Source organism: Taudactylus pleione, unplaced genomic scaffold (assembly GCF_031769625.1).
Source record: "Taudactylus pleione unplaced genomic scaffold, aTauple2 ptg000135l, whole genome shotgun sequence".
NCBI lineage: Eukaryota > Metazoa > Chordata > Amphibia > Anura > Myobatrachidae > Taudactylus > Taudactylus pleione.
In genome coordinates, this window is record NW_028284537.1 from 7,471,585 (window position 1) to 7,498,648 (window position 27,064).

The 27,064-nt window shown below is 44.4% G+C and overlaps 1 protein-coding gene across 2 annotated transcripts in view; it reads left to right on the forward strand.

Annotated features, from left to right (window-relative positions):
* PRICKLE2 (prickle planar cell polarity protein 2) overlaps positions 1 to 27,064 on the forward strand; it is a 318,781-nt gene that overhangs the window by 173,486 nt on the left and 118,231 nt on the right. The window contains exon 1 of one of the 2 annotated variants that reach the window (XM_088473396.1): positions 5,091 to 5,271. The exons of the other annotated variant lie outside the window; for it this stretch is intronic. The gene's annotated coding sequence lies outside the window, so the exon portion shown is untranslated. Of the gene's footprint in view, positions 1 to 5,090; positions 5,272 to 27,064 lie in introns of those variants that run through there. 2 annotated transcript variants of the gene reach the window in all.

Below are 27,064 nucleotides of genomic sequence, written 5' to 3' on the forward strand. Positions count from 1 at the left end.
TGTACAGACGTGAGCGCACCCATCCTGTACAGACGTGAGCGCACCCATCCTGTACAGACGTGAGCGCACCCATCCTGTACAGACGTGAGCGCACCCATCCTGTACAGACGTGAGAGCACCCATCCTGTACAGACGTGAGCGCACCCATCCTGTACAGACGTGAGCCCACCCATCCCGTACAGACGTGAGCGCACCCATCCTGTACAGACGTAAGCACAGAGAGAGATAAAGTGGAGGGAGATAAAGTACCAACCAATCAGCTCCTAACTGTCACTTTACAGGCTGTGTTTGAAACATTACAATTAGTAGCTGATTGGTTGGTACTTTATCTTCCTCCACTCTATCTCTCACCAAGGATTAGTACATAGACCCCCCCTTAGAGCCTGTCTCTAGTGCATGACGAGAGAAGGGTGCAAAAAAACATGGTGCCTCCACTATGCACAGGGGCACATTATCACTCACTATGGGAATCTGGTGACCAACACACGTACTGCACTGGTATAAATGATCTAATTATTGTGATGCTGTAATAGGACCTTTTATTATACATTTGTTACTGTTACAAGATGCCGTTCATACTGTCACAAGATGCAATTCCGACCTTTGCTGCTTATTTTTCCAGGGCCACAAGGTGGTAGTCTGCATCACAAGGTGTTCATGCATTTAAGCACAGTTCCAAATTCAAATGAGGTTACATGGAAACCTTTGTGGTAATTAATTGCACAACATCTGTTGTGCCGTTTGCTGTCATGTACAGGCAGCACCTCTGTGCCCCAGCACTGAGCTAAGTGGCATGCTCTGTTTTCAGACAAGGGCCCTTGCAATAAAAGGCTGTGCCCATATCATTATTCTTATTGTTATCTTGTGTATAAGTATTGTGCTACGAATATTTGGCGATGACAGTCTCTCAGACTGAGAGACTGTCATCGCCAGATATTCGTAGCACAATAATCCAGGTGCCACAAGCTTGGACTGAGAGTCTCAGTCCAAGATTGTGGCACCTGGAGACTTTGTGAACTGAAGTAATTGCTCCTAATGACTGCACATAGGAGGAGTGAATGCTGAGTCCCTGTACTGATACCTTCTATGACAGGACCTGAGGTTGATATACACCAGTGCACAAGGCCTCAATATATAACCTGTTTTTCAGTGTTTCTAAGTTAGTGCCTGACTTATGAAGCTGTAGTAACCAGCCCATTCATTATTCAGTCTAGTTGTCAAGCTTAGCCAGCCTTGGCAGCACCATGGAGATTGTAATGGTGCTTGCCCTCCTGGTACCCTAGTTTTTCCAGCTTGACTATGGGAATGGTTCTGGGACAGATTAAACGAGGAGCATCAATGCCATTTTCATGGTGCTGCCGTTGCGTAGTTGGAAGATCTTCATATACAGTATGAGCAGTCTACGAAGGAGAGCAGGAAAGTTAATCTAAAACTTACATTAGCTTTTTGTTAGCACCTCTCCTCGGTCCCATGTCCCCAATCTCTCCAGTTCCCAATAGATGCTCACTGAGGTACTGACACCCACAGTTCCCAATAACAGTCCCTATCTCTGGTCTCCTTTGCTTAATAGAGCTGAGTGGACACTTGTCATTGACCCATCCTTCTGTCACTTCTGATTGGGGGAGTTTTTATCTTTAAAAATAAAATTAAATGAATTAAGCTCATTAATATATTTAAGGGCATCTTTTTACATTCTAGTCTATCACTAACATCCAAAGCTGTAAAGTGGAATTGAACCCAAAATTAAACATATTGATATGTTATAGAGAAGGGGGGGGGTAGGGGGTTGTGTACCCTGGAATGTCTTTGAGGAACACAGCAGCAGGAAAAGAGGAAGCAGCACTTGAGGTTGGGGTTCTCATCTCTTTAGAGGACATCCCTATTGCTAGATGCATCACAGATGACTGACCATCATAATGGCCAACTTTTTGATCTCAACTTCAGAGTGGTCCCAAGGACAAGTATAGGGGCAGTGGCTATGTGATTCATTCTATCTTGGATCCATTTGGCGAATTGCATCATCAGGAAAAGTTGAAGTCAATGTAAGGCATGATACTAAAGTAAATTAAGAGTCTTGCGGAGGTGTCTCCGTGGTCTGTAGATGGTAGGTTTGCACCTTGATGTGTGCAGGGTGGACCATTGAGGCACATCAGTGTCAGCCAAAGTGATTTGATGTGCATTTCTTAACACTGTGTTGTGTCATTTTTAAATGCTGAAATGTACGCAAAGTGTAATGTAAATGACAAACAAACATTCAAACAGATTCTAAATTCTCAGAATATTTAAAATTCTCAGACTATTTATACCAATATTAGTTTGAAAGATGAAAGACCTTTTTAAAAATATATACTGTATTTGAGCAAAATAGAAATATACAATAACCGAGAGCAAACTATCAATGCTTGTCTGTGGTCAAGGTGGAAGTTAGATGACTTGGAGGGCCCACCCAGGCTTCGACTAGGCTGGTACCTTCCACCTAGACCAGGCTTGTCAACTAGGGATGGGCATTAACTATCAATATTTAGCAAATTTTGATATTCAGAGTGGTTTGTTTGGTGTTTGTGTCATCAATGGTTAGTCAATGCTTTCCTTCCATTAATGTATTTATTTAATTTATTTATTCATTCAATTGCGCTTTAAAATTAGGGACAAACATTAATAGAACAAGACTGGGTAATAACAAAGAGACATAGGGCAAAATTTACTAAGCGGCGGTTTGACAGCGGTTTCTATTCTATTCTAAACCCCGTCGGTTTGGTGGCGGGTTCTATTCTGTTCTAAATGACGGGGGTTTGGTGATGGTTTTGCAGTGGTTTCTAAATGACAGCTCTGCTCTATTCTATTCTAAAATGTGTTTTGATGGCAGTTTTGAAGGGGTTTTGGCCTTACTAAATCTGCAGATAGCAAAACCGCCGCCAAACCACAGTCAAAACACATTTTAGAATATAATAGAACAGAGCTGTCATTTAAAAACCACTGCAAAACTGTCACCAAACCCCCGGGGTTTAGAACGGAATAGAACCCGCCACCAAACCACCGGGGTTTAGAATAGAATAGAAACCGCCGCTTAGTAAATTTTGCCCATAGAGGTAAGCGGATCCTGCTCGCAGGCTTACATTCTATAGGGAACTAAGCATTGATGCACAAGGATAGGCGCTGCCTATTGCATATTGGCCCAGCCAAGTGGAGAAAGACAAAGTATGTAAGTGTGGTCTGTATAGAGGGTATGTAATTGGGGGTTCCAGTCAATAGATAGGCAGTAACTTGGTAGACTGTGTCTAGATAGACTACAGATGTTAGACAGACAATAGATCGACTGGTACAAAAGGTCGACATAGAAAAGGTTGACATGGATAAAGGGCGACAGGTACAAAAGGTTGACAGGGTCAAAAGGTTGACACAAAAATGGTTGCCACGTGTTTTTAAAAAAACATGGAGGGTTAGGCTCCAGAAGGGACAGTTAGCTTTAGGCACTTACCCCGACGGTTGGTTAGGCACCTGGAGGGTGGGTTAGGCACTTACCAGAGGGTTAGGCACTTACCAGAGGGTTAGGCACTAGAAGGGACGATTATGGTTAGGCACTTACTCTGATGGTTAGGGTTAAGCACAAGGAGGGAGGGTTAGAGTTAGGCACCTAGGGAAGGTATAGGGTAGGGTGACGACATAGGTTAGAAAAAAAAAAATGTGTCGACCATTTTTGTGTCAACCTTTTGATCCTGTCGACCTTTTGTACCTGTCTTACTTTGTCCACAATTCCTTTTGCAATGCCCCCTTATGCCCCTGACTCTATATGGAAATATAGTGGCACCAATTTGCCTCCATTGTCAGCAATACAGAATATTTTGGTGAATTACAGTGTTACGTGCCAAAAGTTTACATGAAGTCAGTGGTTCACAATATTTCTTGAATCCTATATGTCATTCTTAGAGTCAGTTATGTGGTGGTGAACAGGGTTTCGCTTCTGTTTGTCCGCATATTTTATGACTGGAAGCTACCAGCACTGGTTTTGCCTAACACGTTGACCATAAATAATTTGATTTGGTACAGGACACACCCGAGTGTCAATGGATACCCCCAAACGTGGAGCTAGACTCACCCTTTGGGCAGAGCTTGGCATGCCCCCTCAATGTAACACGGCGCATTCTACTGCCATCTATAATATTTCTGAAACTAGTTTTCAAAATTAAAAGTATGCTCTAATCTCCTACCGTTCTAATCTGTCCACTCCCCAATGTTTCATCTCCCCACTTGATCCACCATCACTGCTTATCCCACCAGCTCTTCATGTCTTGGCATTTCCCTCTTCCTTCATAATATAAGCTCTTATGAGTGGTCCCTCTTTATTCTATTTCAGGTCCGTAACGCTGAATGTATTTTGTTATACGATCTGTCTTACTGCATGTTTTGTTTCCATGTATTATCTGTATTTTGATCTCATTGTTCCGCACTGCAGAACCTTGTATTGCCTGATAAATTAACCATGATGATGACAGTGAAAACAAATGTCTATTAGTTCTGTGGTTTTATTGCACTTTTGTTCATAAACATCCCAAATTACCTCCTGGTCAGGTGTTGGCTACCTTTGGTGGAACACAATTCCAGGCAGAGGCTGCACTTTTTTTTTTTTTTATTAAGACTGGTAGGTTATGCTGGAATTTATAGTTCCACCAAAGCTGGAGTGCCTAAAGTTGCTTACCTTTTGTCTATGCTTATGCTCCTATAATCACATATGTGAATACAGTACAACATTTGCCTGTTCAGAAATTCTCTAAAAAAAGTATTTATTTGCCAGTAGAATTAGTTATATTATTTTCGTATTGAAACTATCCTCTGTATTTTGCTGTATGTCTGGTGTCAGGCTCCACTTATGAAAGAGTTAAGTTTGGCTGTTCGTTAGGGCCCTGGATTCTGGTTTGTGTTTTTTTTAATTTTATTTCCCACCTATTGGTTGAGCCTCCCGTGGGTGGAGCTCATCAAGTCACTTGGAGAGTTTCTTCACAGTAATGACCTAACTGCTTTCCCTCAACTAAAAGCCTGCAGAAAGCCAGTCCAAATGGCATTCTGCGGAAGAATGTTTCTCCACCTCTGGCCGAGTACCCCCAGCGGGCCCCAACGGGTGCATTGCTGTAAACTGCAGACTCCAGACTTTTTTCATTAGAACATGATTGAAGAAAAGGATTTGGTGTCCCCTATCTTCTATTGTTGAGCATCCTCTTGCACGCGAACATAATGCTAAAATCTTATGCCGACGTGTTAATTTTTCCAGCTGTGGTAAGTTGAATGTTTTCATTTATCGGTAATACGAAGTTCTTACCATGGGGTTGTATATTGATACTCTTACTCATAAATAGTAATGGCAATGAGTGTTATTACATACAGACCCTAATGCCGTGTGCCCATTGCCTGACATAGCGCAGATAAAACATATGCTTTTTATCCTGGATCACTTTTCAGTCATTATAGCCCGAGACACATGCAGGCATTAACTGCTCAGAGTACATTTTTTACTTTCTATCGGCGCAGTAAAAAGCCTCTCATCGCACATTTCCACCCTGGAATTCAGGTTAAATAGACTCTCCATCTGCAGTGTACTGGATGGCTTCTCAGCTGTTGCGGGGATTTGTATGGAAGGAAAAATCATGAAACTTTTCACAGCTGTTTTCAATAATGTTATTTTTAGGGACCACTGCTGTGTAACATACTGTGAGCGTATTGGGGAGAGGTCTTATTTGTGTCAGCTGCAGCAGACCTACAAACACAGGGGGCCATTCCAGTCATTTTAATGGAGTTTATAACTACAGACGTTTATTTAAGGGATATGATCTTTACATACGATATGTAAAATGTATCCTTTCAAATGATATGTTTATTGTCATTTTATAATGCAACTCGCGTTGTGTGTTTTGGGTTGTATGTTTAGTAATAACTTCAGGACGATGTCAGACAGGAGTGATCACCATCCACTGTATGTTGCGTTAAGGTCACTTTAGAACGCAGCACACCAAAATGTCCGCCTGACACGGGCCCGTGGAAGGCAGCATGAATATGGATTGATGTGCTGATCGATTCTGTCAACCTGGCTTTGAACGGCGGGGTTTTACGATCCTTATGACAATAGAAATACGTAGAGGTTAACGGCAACGCAATTATTTCAAAGTCCCACCTACCCAACGTTAGCCACAGCCGACATAGCCTTGATAAATAGGAGAAAAATCCTTTCTTGGAAGAAAAAAGCCATTTCCGCTGGAGAAATGCTAATAAACATGCCCCTTAAACTGTGACTTAAAGCTTTGTGACAGCTCCTACAGATGGATGCATTGGACCTGATTCAGGGCTGGAGACAAGACAGCCACATTTCGTGCCTGGAAATGAATGCGGAACTTTCCTGTATTCAGACTTGGCCACCAACCCCATCCTTCGTGCAGGAGATCTGTCTGAAATCAGATGGATCTCTGCATATGCTCCCCTATGAGTAGTCTGCAACTTCGTATACACACCGACCATACACTCTCAGAACACTTAGCCTACGTGCGAACGCCCAGTTACACAGACTCAGCCGCTAGTTGAGATGCCACCGAGAAACTTACGACTCTGAATTGACCGTCGTTGCTGAAAATCACATGCGTGGTTACAGAGCATGCACAGTGCGAATAATTGCAATATCCACCTGCAGAACGGACTTGCCTGCAACCCCTTTATGTTCATTCGCGTCTGTTCTGCCGGGACTGGATTCGCAGCATATCATGTGTACAAGCTCCTAAAATAATTAAGAACAGAACAAAATACCAGAACTGGATTAACATCAGGGCAGCTGGGGCAGTCGCCCCGGGGCCTCCTAACCGGAAGCCCCCACACATAGCTACATCATCAGTGTGGGAAGTACTGTGGCATATGTGGACTGGGGTTCCTGTGTGACTTAATGTGAGCTATGGTGCTTGAAGTATGGACACATTATGCTTTTTAATATCTTATTTACAATTTTATTGCTAGGGTCCCCCACAAGTTAGCTGCCCTGGGGCACCCACATACCTTAATCCATCCCTGTAAAATACAAATAAATATAATGAAAACTTTGCAAATGTTTGTAATGAATTGCGACGTTCAGTTATAGTTAATTTCACACATTAAAAAGTAAAAAGTAATTATACATCAACTTAATTATTTCCTTTATGATCCTTTAACTGGAAACTAGAGACTAATTTACTGTTCCTGTGCATGTAAATCATTGTCATATTGTTGGTTGAATTATGTGCTTTGTATCAGCGAGTCCTTGAACAATGTGGCAATTTCAGTGTAGAAAATGTGTCTTATTTGTCATTAAGCTGTGAAGATTTCCCTCTATTTGTGTCTGTGCTTTAAAGCAAGGATCCCAATCTTTTGGGAACAGCTGTGCTTATCTATGCGGCTGGGAGTGCAATTAGGAAGACAGGGCTGAAAATCATTGCACACATGGATGACAAACACTGACGCATCACTGGAATTCTTTCAAACAATTGACTCAAACTTGGAAGCAGAAGACGATGAAACCGATACAAACTGGAACAGTTAAAGTCACGCATTTGGCATTTGATACTTTTATGTACATTTGTGATAGATAGTATCTGACCAGGAGATTTGGACTATATATTATGGGCAGTTTCTGATCACTACAGCTGGTTTAATGTGCACACACACAACTACCACTGTCAGAAAATGATTAATGATGCCCCTCGGTTATTTGTCAAAACTGTCGTGAATTTCTATTGGGCAAAAGCTTTGAGCATGCACAGAGCCGTTATTCTCACGATTTTGGATATATACGTAACACAGAGCAATAGGGCAATCAACAGTTATTGGTAGGGGCGGAATAAAGACTTTTTATTGATCACTTTTGAAACTTCGAGGGAGATGTACAGATGTGCCCTCCCTCATCTTTGTCTTTGCATGTGATTTGCCACAAACGCCACAGTGCACCAGGTTGCAGCAGCATCTCACCATCCAATCCTATGGATCGCGGGAGCGGAAAAAACTCACATTCGCAGGCGCGCGACTCACGGCATGCATGTTGCGGTGGCAAACATGAGTGAAGACACATCTGTATCAAAGCTTGGAGAGTGATAAAATACCACCAACCAATCAGCTTTTGTCACTTTACAGTGTTTTAAAATTGACATCCACTGATTGGTTGAAACTTTGTCTCTCCACTTTATCAAGATTTGATACATCTTTCACTGAATCTGTCTTTTTTCAGGACACGTGCACCAATTAGTGACCAATTAGTTGGACACGAGCCACGGTTTAAATAACAATTGCCTACTGTCCTGGAATATCCTGTAGATGCCCAAATTACCAAAAATCCTCCTGGGTAAACAAACCTCCCTCTAGCATCTGCCCACTTAATAACATGTCCTACACGAAGGTTTTATGATGCAATTGGTAAGGAATCTCTTCATTGTGGCCCAACCCCTGCTGTACGGAATCGGGGCATTGCCCAGCTGGTGGCGGCCATGATGATGCAAATTACAGATCCGCGTCTCCCGCACTTGCCATCCCAATTGGAATCTCCCAGACGAGTGGTTCATACATTAGACAAATGTGTTTTTCAGTGTCCCCTACACATAGTGGATGTGTCCATTTTATGGGCTTAACCAATATTCATGAGAATCTATCCATTCACAAGGTACCAGTACCTCATGAATCTAATCCAAGACTCACCGTGGGCCGATAACGTTGCTGGTTCCTACCAAATATGTAGGCTGTGTATTGGTTCAACCCACAAAATAAAAGTGTCCTCTGTGACAAGACCATTCTAATATAAATTTAGGAGGTAACAGCGGCCATTTTGTGGGTAAGACTAATTGTGATGGTGTTGAGCAGCGTATTAAGACCGGAGGAGGCCCATGTACATTCCCCTTCTGGGGCCCCCTCCTCTCTCCCCAGCGGCCGGCAGAGCACTGTCGAAGCAGTAGACTCTGGGCACTAGTGTGTGCCCAGAGTCTACTGCGCATGTGCAGGTCACCATGAAATTGACGCGGCAGCCATTTTCCCAACGCTTTCCCTACTGTGCATGCGCAAAACGCTGGAAAAATGGCCACCGTGGCCATTTTCCAGGGGTTTTGTGTAGCGTTGCTACAGGCGACGTGAGACCCAGGGGCCCGTGTGCACTGCACACCCTGCACCCATTATAGATACGCCCCTGGAGTTGAGTAATTCAGTTCCTTTCACAGTAAGCCCCACCCTCTGCTAGGTACACATATTGGTTGAAGCCATTTTGTGGACTGAACCAACATTTCCTCTAATATAGCCTATCAATTCATTATTTATTTCTTATCAGTTACTTATATAGCAACAGCATATTCCGTTGCTCTTTATAATTGGGAACAAACAGTAACAGAACAAGACTGGGTAATAACAGAAAGACAAAGAGGTAAGAGGGCTCAGCTCCATGGTTAGTTGAGCTCACAGAATGGCTGCCTCTGTGTACAGTATATGTAATAGGTCCACCTTAACGCACATCTTTTCAGTATTATAGGTAGTGTTCTCGCTAGGCTGTTTTAGCCCAATTTTAAAGGGGCAATATGCGCCCTGCCCTTTTAGTGGCGTGCCGCTAAAACAGCCTTCCCCGTGCCTTCCCAACCTGTGGGCCGCAGTGTCCCATGGGTGGGAAAAGTTGCAGTGACCGATCTCCACGGGGTGAATAGTTGCTGTGCGCATGCTTACAGCATCTTTTCACCGTGAGGGGAGAGCTTGGAGGAAGCCCAGAACCTCCGTAAGTGCTGGACACGTCCCCAAGTGTGATGATTGTGACACGCCCCCTCCCCGGTCAGCCATTCCCCCTTTTTGGGAATGAGCATGCCTTTGGCGCACGCAGCGACTCCCTGTCCACACCTTCAGAGCCCTGCCCGCGGTCTAGCGGGAACACTAATAGGGGTCTATGAACTAAGCCTTGGAGAAAGATCAAGTGGATGGAGATCAAGTTTCAACCAATCAGCTCCTAACTGTCATTTTTCAAGCACAGCTTGAAAAGTGACAGGAGCTGATTGGTTGGTACTTTATCTCCCTCCACTGTATCTTTCTCCAAGGCTTAATACATAGACCCCTTTGTTAGCAGGTCAATGGAGGTTATTTCTGACAGTGTTAAACATGCATCCACAGTGCAGTTGCCATTATTTTTGTGTGATTGCACCTGTTCATAAGTGAAACATATAGATTTGTGCTCCAAGATGGCTGTACCTGTAAGTGGGGAATGCTTTGCAGCTGCTGATGGGAGCTGGGATTACGTGTCTGGAGCAACAACATGCAAAAATAAAGGCCATAGTAATCCAATTATTTGCTGTGAAATGCGCCATCACTTCCTTGTGTCACCCAATAAGGGAGTGACGAATGCGGGAGGATGATCTGTTCTTCCAGGAGAGCTGGTAGACTTCCTGAAATTTTGTAGTGTCCTGGACTTGGAGAGTCAAGTATGAATAAATGAAAGTTTGGTCTAAAGGTGATGGTAGAAAGGACTTTTTAGATGAAGTTTTTATTTTATCTACCATGCACATTGCTAGTTGGACTGGTACAGTGTACTTTTCTGTGGGCCATTCCAGAGCCAGAATGTGTACTTACACCTATATATGTACAACTAGCATTTGGCTGCTGCTTCGCTCACGTGGATGCATGTTATTGCTCAGTGGAGCTAATTTTACAAAAACCGTAGCTGCATCTAATATTGTGATGTATATTTTATATTGTAGACATTAATCACAAAATGTCTTTGTAAGCAATATTTGCAGTTTTTGCTTCAGGGCTTAACACAAGAAGATGCTTGGGGCTACTAACTTGTGAGCAAGCCACGTAAACTGCCCATTGGTGCGCCATTTACTGGATTGACATGTATACTGCAACTTTATGAGTCAAGATAAGCTGCCTTATTAGTGCTTAATATATAGTTGGATTTACCTGCAAAACAGATCTTGAGATATATATATCTATGTATTCTATATGTATACATATATAACTGTTTGCATTTGGGATATGCAATATATGTATATATATGGTATACAATCAGGAAGCCGGCTGCCGGACTCCCGACAGCCGGCTTCCCGACTGCTTTATCCCGGCGTGGGATAAATGACCGGCGTCTATTTCTAGACGCCTGTAATTTTCCCGATGCCGGGAGACCGGCGCCAGGCATTCCGATCGTAGGGACGCCGGACGCTGCGAGCGGACAGCCGTGGGGGGGAGGGTTAGGTTTAGGGCACCCCCCCAGGAGGGTTATGGTTAGGCTAGGGGGAGGGAGGGTTAGGGTTAGGCACCCCCGGGGGGAACTTAGGGTTAGGCACCCCCCCCGTGGGACTTAGGTTTAGGCAGCGGGGAAGGGGGGGTTAGGGTTAGGCACTTAGAGGGGGGGTTAGGGTTAGGCACCCTAAAGGAGGGTCAGGGTTAGGGGGTTAGGTTAGTTTATACTTACATTTTAGACGATCGGGATTTCCAGCGCTGTCGGTCTTCCGCTGCCGGGCTCTGCTGTTTTGTCGGGCTGCCGCTGCCGGTAATCGATCTCTCCCGGCCATGCGGCAGCCGGGATTTCATACCGATTCCATATATATATACATACACATCTAGTCATTTTGGACTTGAGGAGCCTGTGCAAATTCTGATAAAAAGTCTCCATAGTTCATAAACAGTTCCTAAAAGTATATTTGTCCCCCAAAACTTGTATTTATATACATCTAGTCATTTTTGGCTTGAGGAGCCTGCACACTGCCACGTGCCAATTGTCAAGCATCTTTTTTTTTTTTTTTTATTGCTCCTCTCCCTGATGTCACGTTGAGATAATACATACCTCAGTTTATTTCTAGGTGACTAAGCTATACAATATTGAAAACGCAATACAAATTCATACCATAGTTTTGCATGATGCCGGAACAAACAGACAGACAAACCAAAATTCAGGTGAAAAAAAAAAAACATTTCGTCTCCATAGTTCATACACAGGGCCTGATTCAGACCCAGTCGCTAGGCTGCGTTCGCACGTAGCCTGCCGATGTTTGCAATCTGCGCATGCGTACAAGACGCAGTACGCGTGCGCATACTAGTCCATGCGATCGTGAAGCGCACGCACCCTGTATACAGATGCTCTGCAAGCATGAGTGACAGGTCGTGCCGTTTGTGGGTGGTGACGGGGTGGTCAATGGTAACGGGGGTGTAGTGGTGCGAACGCTGGCGTGTCTGTGCGTCTGAACATTTCAGGGGTGTGCATAATTAAGACGCAGCGTCAGCATACACGTCACATGGCTAAATTACACACAGTAGCCCTCGCAGTGCTTGCGGTAGGGTACGGTCAGCCACAAGTACTGCGTATGGGTCCGATGTTACTGATTGTTTAATACACTTCCTGTAGATGACGTGTATTACTAAGGGAAAATGGGCATCTTATGTCAGGCTGGTGGGCGTCTAAATGCATACCGCAATCGCACGGCAAGACATAGTGGGCGTGCTAATGTCTTGCTAGCGATCGCAGGATTTGAATACTTTGGCTTCTGACGGCTGCGTGCGAACGCATCCTAGCGAATGGGTCTGAATCAGGCCCACAGTACCAAGGAGTACATTTCTCAAAAAAAATGTTTCTATGTTCAGACACAGCCATTACAACTTCATTCTAAATATACATACGGATTGGAAATCGCATTTGAAAATAAGCTCATAAACGATGTCTGTTTTCCTTGCTGTAAAGGTGTGTTTATTGGTAGAACACTAATTACTCCCTGTAAAGTTATAGAGTCTGATGTTAAAAAAAAATATTTTAAATGTTTTTGTGGAAAATATTTGGCAGGAGGAAATTACCAGGATATTTGAGCATTTTCTTGAATCAGATGGTCTACACTTCATTGTTAGACAAGAAAAAAGCCCGGTCACTGTATTATTTTGTATGGAGCTGCCCATTCATTGAGTTCTTGCAATAAGTCGGTTAAACAAACATGTTCTTGCTGATCTCGTCTCCAACTTTTGGTGTATTTCATAATTAGAGGAAAGCATGTAAAAATGTAAGTACTTGGGTCACATTTCTTGCATTGCTTTAATGACTGCAGTAAAATAATTATTGTATATTCAGCCAGACATAATATGCCTCAGTGATTTACAAGACCTATTTAATGGCATGGCAAAAACAAGGTTAAGGGTCTTAAAACAGCAACCAAACATCATTTTTATTAGTTTATTTTGAACTAGACTGTTCAAACCTAATATATTATTGGTTGCCATGGTTACAGCACGTGTATACTGTTTGCTATGAAATAAGCTTAACGGTTTGTTTTGCTAACGTGGTACATAATCAAAGTGGTGCCTTAATCCCACAGTGGAGGCAGGCATGTGGCTGGCTGTGCCAGTGTTGGTGTGAATGCAGCCTATTAATTCACTAGCATCTAGTGACATGAATGGGAAGGTGGAGCTGTACAATGTATTTCAGGTTGGAGACTTAATGTCCCTTTAAAAGTGTCTCAGTGAGCATCTGACAGTTCTATACCAGGTTCCGCTTAGATGCCATGTGAGTGTCTTCCACAAGTCTATTATCCAACAAAGACCATTGCCTTGAAAGACCTGAAGTGTATTGCTAAGGCCAGAACATCTTTCTGTTCAATCCTTCATCTCTTTCATGCCTGTGTATTCTTAGTTGTACAAGGGACAGAGGTGGAGAAATCTAAAGCCGATCAGGACATAAGACAGCAGGGCTGAGTGGTTCATGAGATGAGTGCGCTGATCTTGTGGGAGGCTGTGACCTCTCCAGTTGTGTTATTATGTGAGGACAGGAGAATGGAGGCTGGCAGAAGTGACAGGGTTCCTCGGGGGAACCCTGCTATTTGCACTGATTGGTTACAGTATTTGAGTCTCTTATTAAACAAACACAAGATAATTGTTGTGCTGCCAAAGGCACAAATATATGAAGCAAACTTTGTTATATTCATAGGTGCAACTTATTTAACGCACCGGTGGACATAATTATGATGTAGATTTTAGGATCCAGCTTGAAGTGGTTTCACCTTTTGAATTCACATTTACACCTTCCGCATCCTTTTGCGACTTATACTCCCACCAGGGGCGTCAAAATGGTTTTATGTTGGGGGGGGGGGGCAAGATATAATTTCATTTTGGTGTCTGAACAATCCTCCCCCCGCTCTCTAACTTACCTGCTGCTGGGTGGGGGTGGGTTGGTAGCACAGGGGAGAAGGGGGAAGGCTGTGCATTATAGCTATAGGCTCCACAGCCCCTGCACTGCATGGACGAGGAAGAGGTGTAATATGCAGTCTTATAACTTAAAGACCTCACATTACACCACCTTCGTGCAGTGCAGTCCTGACCGTCTGCGGCTGCTGCACCACTGGCAACATTAAAATGTTTGGAGGAGCAAGCCGCCCCCTTGCCCCCACCCCTACCCCCCCACCAGTTCTGGAACCTATGACTTCCACATACTTACATGAAGCAGATTAGGTGGCATTTGGGTGAATCGAGCAGGGCTTGTTTGATCCCAAATTCACACGTCTATATGTTGGGAGGTATAGCTTTACCTTTACAGTTTTCTATTTAACTAATTCACCTGCCAGTGAATGACTATTTTATTCATTAAACTTCCCTACCCAGAATATCCATCAGTGGTTGTGCTATATCCAGGCCGTGCATAGTGCTCAGCACCCAGCATATACAGGAGCACAGATCCGCAGACCCTCATCTGTAAGGAGCTCTCCATGGCTTCTGTTTGTCATTGCAGTGTGGATCTAAGCACTATACATAAAGGGAAGTAGATGAGTTCCATGAAACTTTAAGGAGCCTCACAAAGGTATCTGCTGGCGGTATAAAAATTAAGGTTAAAAATGAAGAGAAACCAGAATGAATTAAATAAGATTTAAAATATACATTATATACAGGGTGGGGGTGAGGAAGTATGTACAAAAAAAAAAAGAGTAAAAAAGTAAATCCTAAAAAAGTAAATCCTAAAACAGCCGTAAAACCACCGTGACCAAAATTTTAGAGACTGGGGGGATTGTGCCCACCACCATAGTTAAGAACTCCTTCACTCAAATCATTCACAGAGGGACCCCCCTTCCACTATAGACCACATCAAGTGCACAGCTGTAAATAATTTGAGCAAATGAGAAAATTGTTATTGGATGCACTTGGGGATGATTTCAGGCTCCCCGCTCCCTGTCCCTCTTATCACACAGCTTATCGGCATTTCCTGACTCACATTTCTGTCCCACACTGAACTCTGATTGCCTGTTAAGAGCTCAGACCTGGAACAGCATTATCAGCCAATGCCTAAAGCTGCTGTGAGCAGGCGGCTGAGAATGCAATCACTGCGCAGATAGAGGGAAAATAGAAAGGGTCAACGCAGCAGCTAAGTGTATATTTTGCACTAGATATGTGTTTGTAAATTAGTTTTGGAACCATAAATAGCTCTGCACAGTAGTTGTGGTGTCAGATATTCTTTTGCTTAGTGGTCTTGGGACCGGATGTTCTTCAACACAGTAGCCTTGGCACTGGGTGTGGCTCTGCACAGCAGCCTTGGCACTGGGTGCGGCTCTGCACAGTATCCTTGGCACTGGGTGTGGCTCTGCACAGTGGCCTTGGCACTGGGTTTGGCTCTGCATAGTAGCCTCGGCTCTGGGTGTGGCTCTGCACAGTAGCCTTGGCACTGAGTGTGGCTCTGCACAGTAACATTGGCATTTCATGTGGCTCTGCACAGTAACATTGGCATTTCATGTGGCTCCGCACAGTAACATTGGCATTTCATATGGCTCTGCACAGTATCCTTGGCACTGGGTGTGGCTCTGCATAGTAGCCTCGGCTCCGGGTGTGGCTCTGCACAGTAGCCTTGGCATTTCATGTGGCTCCGCACAGTAACATTGGCATTTCATATGGCTCTGCACAGTGACCTTGGCATTTCATGTGGCTCCGCACAGTAACATTGGCATTTCATGTGGTTCCGCACAGTAACATTGGCATTTCATATGGCTCTGCACAGTATCCTTGGCACTGGGTGTGGCTCTGCATAGTACTCTGTATTGAGTATTGTTTGTCTGTTTCACCTCCGCTGGTACATCTCAAACATAATTCATTATTTATTTATTTATTTATTCATAGAGCGCTTCTTTTACATAATTTAACTGGATGTGGCCCTGCACGGCAGCCTAGGCACTGCATGTGTTTCTGCACAGTAGCTTTGGCACTGGGTGTGGTTCTGCAGTGTAGCTTTGGCACTGGGTGTGGTTCTGCAGTGTAGCTTTGGCACTGGGTGTGGTTCTGCACAGTAGCTTTGGCACTGGGTGTGGTTCTGCACAGTAGCTTTGGCACTGGGTGTGGTTCTGCACAGTAGCTTTGGCACTGGGTGTGGTTCTGCACAGTAGCTTTGGCACTGGGTGTGGTTCTGCACAGTAGCTTTGGCACTGGGTGTGGTTCTGCAGTGTAGCTTTGGCACTGGGTGTGGTTCTGCAGTGTAGCTTTGGCACTGGGTGTGGTTCTGCACAGTAGCTTTGGCACTGGATGTGGTTCTGCACAGTAGCTTTGGCACTGGGTGTAGTTCTGCACAGTAGCTTTGGCACTGGGTGTGGTTCTGCACAGTAGCTTTGGCACTGGGTGTAGTTCTGCACAGTAGCTTTGGCACTGGGTGTAGTTCTGCACAGTAGCTTTGGCACTGGGTGTGGTTCTGCACAGTAGCTTTGGCACTGGGTGTGGTTCTGCACAGTAGCTTTGGCACTGGGTGTAGTTCTGCACAGTAGCTTTGGCACTGGGTGTAGTTCTGCACAGTAGCTTTGGCACTGGGTGTGGTTCTGCACAGTAGCTTTGGCACTGGGTGTGGTTCTGCAGTGTAGCTTTGGCACTGGGTGTAGTTCTGCACAGTAGCTTTGGCACTGGATGTGGCTCTGCACAGGAAAATTTAAACTGGATATGGCTCTGCGCAGTATTCATGGAACAGGATATGGCTCTGCACAATATTCGTGGCACCGGATGTGGCTAGTTTGGCTCTTTGTTTATTGAACTGAGTTGAACTCAGATGCCACTATGTAGTAATATGCAGTCTGCTTTTCTTCACTAAACACGTTCCAGGATGTACTACATCTCAATTTGGCGTGACTTTGTCGCGGGTGTGAGTGTGGGTATATGCCCCATTTACAGTACCGCCAGACTCGCAGATTTTTTATCACAGACCCATAGGGCTGTGTACAAAGGTTTATGAGTCCAGGGCAGGTTTGGGTCGCGAGGGGGGGAAGCCGCGGTGCCATTGGCGGTGTTTCCACGCCATTACAACAGAAACTATTTGAATTGATCCCTTTCAGTAAATAAATATACCAAGGCAGTTTCTATAAGGGAATGAGGGAAATAAGCAGAATAATGCAACAAGTGATTCAGCCATCAGATCATTACATCTCACTAGAGAGCCCTGCTCTATTGGATACTCTTTCTTTCTATCTGTCTGTGTCTGTCTGTATTTCATCTATGACCTTGGACATTTTGCTAACATTACAAAGAGCTAAGACAAAATAATAACTTTAAATTATAGAACTATATAGGTCACTTAGTCAGGCTGCTGGTTCATTTCTGTATAAGTGTCATCGCACTGTTTGGAACTGTCAGTATGAAGTAGGCAGCTCTTGGCATTCCAGGCCACGCATTCTGGGACTCCTAGTAATACCGCACCAGCTGGAGCGCTGAAGGACAGCTCGGTGAACCATTGGATTAGACAGGAGAGAAATGAGGATACACATCTATGTGCAATTTAAAGCTTTACATTCCAGTAGTCCTGTTGGTTTCTATATCAAGTAGTCTGCAATAATAAACAGTAGAATAAAGAGACATAGATGCTATTAATGATCCTGGCCCAGGTGATAAAGTTTTGTGCAATTTTCTCCAGATTGTTCTGTTTTCACGCTATTATTACATGTTACGATGTGTAGCTGGTGATGCAACGGCCGGCATGTCGGGTGGGCCTCACACTCGGAGCGATCCGGTGTCCGACCTCCCGATATGACGGCACCCCCCCCACACACATAGCGCTGCATGGGATCGTTTAGTGCTCTTGTGCAGCATGAAAGATTTGGAGGAGAGACGGTGGGCCCCATGGGAGCGAGCAGCTGACGATATCATACCCACACATGGAACGATATGGCGCCAATATCGTTCCAATCCATCGGATCGGCCGCTATATCGCTCCATGTGTGGGGCCCTTTAAACTTGGGACAGCTAGGTAACAGTCTGCTTACTGATGCCAGACCTTCCTAATACCCCTTTTCCACCAAAATTCCGGGTCTGACAGAGGGCCTGATTCAGAGCCGGACGCAATTAGCGCTCGCTCGTCCAGAAAATAGGGGTGGCTATTCAAATCAACCGTTCGCTCGTTGCGGTCTGTTCACGCCTCTAGGTCTGAACGAGCGAACCAAACTTGCGGTCATTTTTTGAAAAAATACGCCCCCTGGCCGCTCGCATCCTACGTCATGTCCGCTATTTATTAGATTAATCGAGTACATCGACCACGGTATGAACTGCTCGCTATTCTTGGGGTTGGTTTTTCCTACCATAATTTTGCGAGCAGTTCTGACTATAAAATAACCCAGTGACGTGGTCAATGACGCTGCTGTTTTAATTATGCACACCTTTAAAACGCCCGTTTTGACCTTTAAGCACGCCTGCGTTCGGATCTCCACTCCCCGTTTTCAAGCACCTTCCCCCGTTACCACCCACATACGCCTCTTTCTGTCACTCAAATTATCAGGCATTCGCTATTTTGCGAGCACATGAATTTCGACCGCACTGACTGGTTCGCGCATGCGTATTACGATCCGTACGCATGCGCAGTTGGGCAAACATCGCTCGGAGCGAACGAGCGGCCGCTTACGAGCGGCTCTGAATCAGGCCCAGAGTTCCTATCCGGATCAGACCCGGAATGTAGCCGGCGCCGACTTAGGATATTCCTGAGTCGGCGCCGCTAACACCGGAGTCGGGTCTGCATAGACCCGGCTTTCCCGGCGTGAAAGTGGACACTTGGAGATGACGTCATCTCCAAGCGCCACTGAAGGTCATCGTGACCCGGAGTGCGCTGTTCTCACAGCAGGGTTTCACGGGTTACTCCCGTGTTAAACCCTGCTAGTTACCTGGGTTGGATTACCGGGTCACTCGACCCAGCGATCCAACCCTCATCCCTTTTACACCAAGGAGCTGCCCGGGTTAACCCTGCAATAACCTGGGTTTTAGCTCCGGTGTAAAAGGGGTATAATATAGTGGTTGTTATTACTGGCTTATTGGTTTGTCAGGGATTGAAGATGTTACATCCAAAGTATAGTTGGAGAGAAATAAAATGTGCAGAGATGATATAATGCATACTACATTGTTAGGATAATTTGTAATATGGGCAGCATGACAGAAGAATAGTGATCATTGTGTGCTGGGAGAAGGTTGGTCTGATTTAATTGCTTTACAACTGGTAATTAACTTATTAGTTATTCTCTACATGTGACCAGGATTCATTTCATCAGCAGCCAATTAACCTACGCAGCATGTCTTTGGCATGAGGGAGAAAACCGGGGCACACGGCAACGCTAGCAAATGCGGGGAGGACACACCAACTCCACACACGATAGGGCCCTCGTCCCAATTGAACCCATGCACTGTGAGGCAGCAATGCTAACCACTGTGCCACAGCACTGCCCAAAACCAACTTCAGTGTACGGCGCAGTTTGGTGACCTCTGCTTTAGAGGCTGAAGGATGTACTGTAGCTGTCCACTCAGACGCCCTTCAGATCAGAACGATTGTGCAGTCATCTCGGGTTTAAAAAACATTTAGCAAGCCGGGGTTTAAGAGGCATTGAGGGGAACTTGCAGGTGTGACCTGTAGCTGTCATTTTTATTTTTAATGCAGCTATTACATACAGGTTGAGTCTTCCATATCCGTATAGTCTAAAAACCGAAACATTACAAAAAACTGAATATTTTTGGGCAGCAGTGACCTAGAGGCGTGTGCGTGGTCCACACCCCCTCCCCGCAACACTCCTGCAGCCGTGACACCTGACAGCCCCCCCCCCCCCCCCCCGGAGCACCCGCCGGGCCTCCCGTGATATCCACCGGATTCCCACAGCATCAGCTGCCCCTCCCCCAGTTATTCCAAAAACATAAAAGATCCGAATTGCTCCCGGTCCCGTGCATTTCAGATCTGGGACACTCATCCTGCACTTACTTTATCTTGGAGGGGCAGTGGCACAGACAATTGCATCACCACATTCCTCTTGATGCCATCCAAACCAACATGGCACTCCTACATAACATTAACTGTTATATAATTCATTGGTTGAGCTGGAATTGCTTTTAACGATGAGGACATGAGCGTCATGGAACATTTTATAATTACAATATGGCTCTTGGGGGGGATCAGATGGCAGCGGAGTTGCAACTATTGGTCCATCATCCTTCATCCATCGTCATGTTAAAATCATCATTTGAATTTAACTTATTGTTTTCTCTCTTCATACCCCTAAATATATGTTATGTAGTTTGCATCTTCTGTATTATAGCATAGGAGTACATTGTACACGTTGCATCTTTTGTAGCATCATATAAGTAATTCAGGCTTAGAAAGACAACTTTATTATTAGTATACAATAAAGCTTAGTGCAGCCCAAAATGAGTCATTTCCTCATATGAGACACGTGACTGGTTTTGGAGGCCTGGTAATGCTGTAGGCCACAGCTAATTGAGGCTTTCAGAGGAAGGGTGTAGATGTGTTATAATTACAGCTTCTGGTGCTGGATATAATGATAAACTATTTACTCAGTATAGTTTTTTTTTAGTATTAATAGAACATCAAAATTGTATCCAGCGCACAGTTATAAACCGTTCCAGGAGCTAACCAAGGCAATTGGTTTAGTGGTCTGTGCTTGAGGCATCCTATAATCTAAGGGGGTTGTAAGAGGGCACAGGGGATCACAATAAACCCATTAATGGGATAGCCATAAGCCTTCTTCAGCCATTCATATGATTCAGTTAGAACTTAGAATAAGACGCCGAGGCTAAGACAGTGGCATTGTCATATCAAGTTTGAATCCAATTCAACTAGAGCAGGACGGTGCCCAGAAAATCCAGATGAGGCAAGTGAAAGGTGCTTTACAGGCTACATATACATTTGTGGCACAGTGGTTAGTATTGCTGCCTCACAGCGCTTGTGCCATGGCTTCTTGTCTGACCAGGGCATTATCTGTGTATGTTTTGCCTGTGTTTGTGTGGGTTCATCCTAGAGTCCAAAAAACCAGGGCCAGATTAAGGGCCTATTTTGAGAAGTGGAGGAGATGTGACCAGTGTCATGTGGGTGTGGCCAGTGCTGTGTGGGTGTAACCAGTATCATGTGGGTGTGGCCAGTGCTGTGTGGGTGTGGCCAGCACTATATGGTCGTGTACACCCCTTCGCTCTCTCCCTAAATAAGAAAAAGTAACTAAAATGACATAATTTTGTGAGGAAAATAGAAATACAATTTTAATACTAATGTCTGACCATGTGGTCGTCATTCTCATCCTGTCACGATGTTGAGCCTATTTTCATGCGGAGGCCTGGAGTTGTAGTCCTGTCCACCCCATTGTTGACCTAGCCTTGCCAAAAACATACAGGTGGAAAACTGTTAAGTAGAAACCACTCATTTGGAATTTTGCGTATATATCATATTATGACATGGTAAATAAGTAATAAGCCAATAAAAACACCATTCCTGCAAATTGTGATGGAACAGACCAAAGTCCATTTAGTCATTATGGTGCCTCAGAAATGACAAAGGCTGAAACGTGATCATCTGTGTTTTTATCAGTCAGAGAAGCAGACAGTCTTGTGACAACTTATAAAACCATCCCATGATTATACATATTGTTTCTTACAATGCTGTCGGTGCTAATCCATACTTAAAAGCACATATAGGTTTTCCCCAACACTGGGCCTGATTCAGCAAGGAACGCAAGGATGCAGGCGCACGCAATCGGTCTATGGTTTTGGTCTGTGCATGCGTATGCATCGCAGTGTACGTGCACGAACCGGCCAGTGCGATGGAGTATGCATACGCAGGGAGTCCGCAGCCCCAGGGACACGTGATTGACAGGAAGTGCTGTTTGTGGGTGGTGACGGGGGAGTGGTCGGGCAGACGCAGGCGTGCCTGTGTGTTTACACAGCGTTTCAGGGCGTGCATAATGAAGCCCTTTTGGCATCAGTGGACGCAGCCTGAGGTCTAGTTGCACACAGGAAGTCTCGCTATGTCTGCGGAAAGGTCAGCCACTATTGTGCGTATGGGTCCGATGGTTCTCGATGTTACCGCTATCTTGCCAGGTATAGAGAAAGCAAGTAAAGGGAAGTGGGTGGTATTATGTAGTGCTGGGCATCTATTCTGCTGCGATTGCCGTGCGTATGCATTCATTAGCATATTCTCGCTGCGGCAGGGTCCGTGCGTCTTGCTGAATCAGGCCCATTGTACATACAATGCAACTCATAGCAACTGGTCAGACATTTACTTTGATCGCTTACTATATGACACTAAAAGCAAACGATTGGTTGCTATGGGTTACCACGAATGTCCTGACATGATCTGTTCTAATATACAAGAATCTGATACTGGGATTTGAACTTGCAGTCAAGTCCTCTTGTCAGTATGTTATTGTTAATTATTCAGGTCATTTAACCACCAAGCTTCTCCTTTATCCATTGAAGGGCATTGGAGGATGGATTTATAATGATGGTACCAGCTGGCCTTGTGAAAGCAGATTTCCAGGCGAAACAAGTACTTAGGAAACATACAGACAGAAACTGTTCAGTCTCCAAAGTGAGTTGAATACAGAAAATCTTTTGTACATGGTCACGATGTGGTGCCAGACTTGTTCAGTACATACCAAGTTATAGAGAGCTGCCTCTAATGCAGTGGTTCTCGTCCACCGTCCTCAAGTTCCCCCAACAGGTCATGTTTTCTGTCTGCGGAAATAGGTGTGATAATTAACCCAACAAAATAGATCTACTCACCTGTGCATGAGTAAAGATATTCAGAAAACATGACCTGCTGTAGGTACTTCGAGACTAGAAATGAGAACCAATGATCTACAGCAGGGGTGGGGAACCTTTGTTCTGCCAAGGGCCATTTTGATATATATAACAGTATTTGCGGGCCCGATGCAGGCCACACCCCCTCCTTATAACATCACACTGGGGCGGGGTCACAATCGCCAGTAATTACAGAAATGCCAGAGAGCAGTAAGGGCAGCAGTTTGACCGTCTGAAGTGTCCTAAGGACGCTCCAGGCAGCACTGCTGCATAGATTCTGGCTGCAGGGTGCCATTCTAGGCACCCTGCTAGCCAGATGAGGCTAGCAGAAAGAAGCTCAGAGGACCAATCCAAATGATTCCGCGGGCCTTATATGGCTCCCGGGCCTAAGGTTCCCCATCCCTGATCTACAGCATAGCAACGTGTGGTAAATCAGAAGATGGATTGACATGTTGTACGGCCGAGCTTGTCCCTCATCGCCTTTGCTGCTACAGTAAAGCTGGGTACACGCTTGTCGATATATAACATTGGGAATGATCGATGAACAATATATCACTAATGCATCAGCAGGTGTGTACACCAAATATGTCTGTGAACGACGTAGTTCACAGACACATCAGTTCGGCCCTGCATCACAGCCAATTCCATTATATCAGCATTTCTGGCTGTCTGTACAGGTGACTCACCGACCACATGTACACTTGCCGCAGTACCGCTGACACTGGCATCACAGCTGGGCGGCCAAATTTAAATGCCCATCCAGTTGTGATGTCAGGCCAGACATATCGAGCAGCCGATTGGTAAGTGCATAGCCAGCCAGCTTGAACGGCGGATCTGTCTACTGACTGATCCGTCATGTAAGTGTGTACCCAGCATAACTCTTCCTAAATTTCAAAACTATTGCCACATATAACAAGGGCTTAAACCAGCCTTGGGGTGCCTATTTTGTCAGTCCTGGGCCCCCATTATTTGATGGCAGCCATGCTGAACAAACATGGGGAAATTATCACATCAAATGGGTTGCACTGATCTGACCGTTATCTGCAGTCTAGCTGAATAATAGCATCATAACAGGCCAGCAGACTAGTGACCACATAGACATGTCCATTCAGCCAGGTGTGGTTCAATAGATCGACACTTAAAAGGTCGACAACAAATGGTCGACAGTGATAAATGCCGACGTGAAGGTCAATGGGGTCAAAAGGTCTACATAGGCATGGTGGACACTTCTAACCCTAATCTTCATCCTAAACCTAACCCCCCTCTTGGCGCCTAACCCTAACTGTCCCTCCTAGTGCCTAACCCAAACAACAAACAAAAAAATGTGTCAACAATTTTTGTGTCGACCAATTTTGTACCTGTTGATCTATTGACTGTATACCATTTGGTGTCGACCTATACAGTGTCGACCTTTCAAGCGGAATCCCACTCAGCCATCAAGTTATGATGTTAACGTGCAATTTCTGACCAATTTATGGACATTTCTCAGGTGTCAAATAGATTCTCATTGTACCTGACAATCGACAATTCCTTGTGTACAGGGTTTAGGAATTATGAATTAGTTCCATAACATCTGTAAAAAGATGTGTCTAGAATAGACTCTAGAGGGGCTGTTTAAATGTCATAAGATTAGGGAATAGTCTATTAAAGGGTGAAAGTGAGCTGTATGCAGTGGGGGCTGCATGGATAGAGATGAGAATAGAGCAGACTGTCAGGGAGGACAAACAAAAGTAATGGGAAGACTGAAAGGACTCACATGTGATAGCCTGGGAGTTCCGTGCAGCGGTGAGATTTAAGCTTAAAGGTGCCCACACACATAGCGACATTTTACACGATTTGGCCGATTTCGACGAATCGTGACGACGAATCGGGTGAAAAAAGTACAAATCGCGAGTTTATACTCACGAGCACAATGCCGATGCGCGTCCCCGCTCGTCGTATATCGCATCTTCTGATCTGCCGTGCTGCAGGGCAGATTAGCCAATCTGGGATACAATGCATTGGCTGCAAGATGGATCTTTAGTCAGATTGGACATTTTTAACTCCAAATCGTGATCACGACTGCAAGGGAGCTCCCGTGAAAGTTCATGAGGAAATTGGCCATAAAATCGTATCGTGAGGACATCGTTATGTGTGTGGGCACCTTTAGATAGACAAAACCAACCTAGTTTTGCCTTTTAAAAAATAGACACTTTCAATCTGTTGAATAAGTCTCCAAAAATCTCCCTGCTGTACACAGCTCTCAGGCTGTCACATTTGGGTCGAAAGCAGGAAATTGTGAGCCCATGGCAATGTTAATTACTTTAGTTGCTAGTACAAATATCATGGGTCAATATTTGTACTTAAGGCTGCCAGTGTAAAGCTAGGTACACACTGGAGCGATGTCGGGACGATATGCCGTTTCTTAATGACATATCGCCTACATCGCTCAGTGTACGCATGATTGCACGCTCCCATGGTCGCTAGCGACAGACGCCAAGTTTGATGTGCTGCACATTAAACCTTGCGATATCGCTAGCAGCCAGTGCATTGCTAATGAATGACATGGTGATCGTTACGCCATTCATTAGAGTCGTCCAGTGTGGACGCACGATCACTGTTGACGTGCATTCGATTCCGATGTCGCGGATCGGCGGGTCCGTGAGTAGGGTCTGTGGCCTAATGACGCGATTCTATGATTATTGCATCATTTAGCCACAACCCCTTCTCAAATATGCGGGATTTGCTGTATTTTATAGTGAGGGGGTAGTGCTTATTGACACTGGATGTCTGGCCCCACCCCCAACGCCATCCACCTGCTTCTGCTCACCGAACTACTCCCGGGAGGAAATTTTACAAGTTGGCAAGTATGTCTAACCCATTTCTATGGGCTCGGACCCAATTATTATACTCTATACAGTTTTTTTTCAGTTTTTTTTATGCATTAAAGTTCCTCCATCATTTCATACTGATAAAAGCTAGAAAAGCTCCTCCATGGCTTTAGTTTAAAATATTTACTTTTAACAAAGTGAATTTACTGGGTTAGCTAAAATATACATGTATTAGTTACCTCAATGGTATTATTTAGCGCTGTATTTTATAAAGTAGAATATTTATTTATATATATATATATATGTGTGTGTGTGTATATATATATATATATATATATATATATATATATATATGTATGTAGCCCTTGTTATCTATGTACCGTTTTCATCCTTCATTTGGGTTGGGTGGGGAGAGAATTGTTAGGTAGTTAGTTGTAGTTTTGGGAGGGGGTGTATTTTGGGATCCAGGTATGCCTGGGTTGGGGTTGGATTATACGTGGTGGTGGGGGGTTACAATTTGTGTGCATTTAAATGTAGTGGCAAGTTATTTCTGTCAGCTAACCATAATTTAGATGTCTATTACTTATGCCCCGCATTTATTTTGGTTTTACGCCACTTGGACCGTGATTGGTGCCTTCGGGTACTCAATAAAATATCCTTATAGGTTATGGGACGTTTACATTTCCTTACTATGCATGTCATGCTATTCTGTGTTTCTTCATATTCACCGACATCTTTGTTAATTTGGCTTGCTTACTGCTTTATGTCATTATTCATATATACCTATTTACTATTGTAAATGTTTATTTCTGTGTGGGTGTAATTATTTAAAATGTTCAATAGATATTACACAATTTAGAAAAAAAATGGTAGAATATATACTGAAGGTCATTAGTTACTAAGTAGTTTTATTTGCTCTTTAAAATATACAAAATCCAATATCTCCGTCATATATTTTGTATGCGAAGCTGTGTTCTGTTCCATTTGATAACCAGGGTCTGTTCTCTCTATCTCCCACGTCCAAGGGAAATTGTACAGAACTTCGTGTTTGGCTTTTTCCTTCCTGCCCCCACAGTTTTGTTTCCCATAAGACCAATGACTAGGTTTTAATGATCTACCCATGGATCTGGCAACAGTGAGGTTACAGTTCTCTCCAACCAACTTATCTTTAACTTAGAACATTAACTCATTTATCTCCTAGTCCCCTGCCTGCAAAGCAATCAGCAGGCAGAGCTGTAGCCTAATAA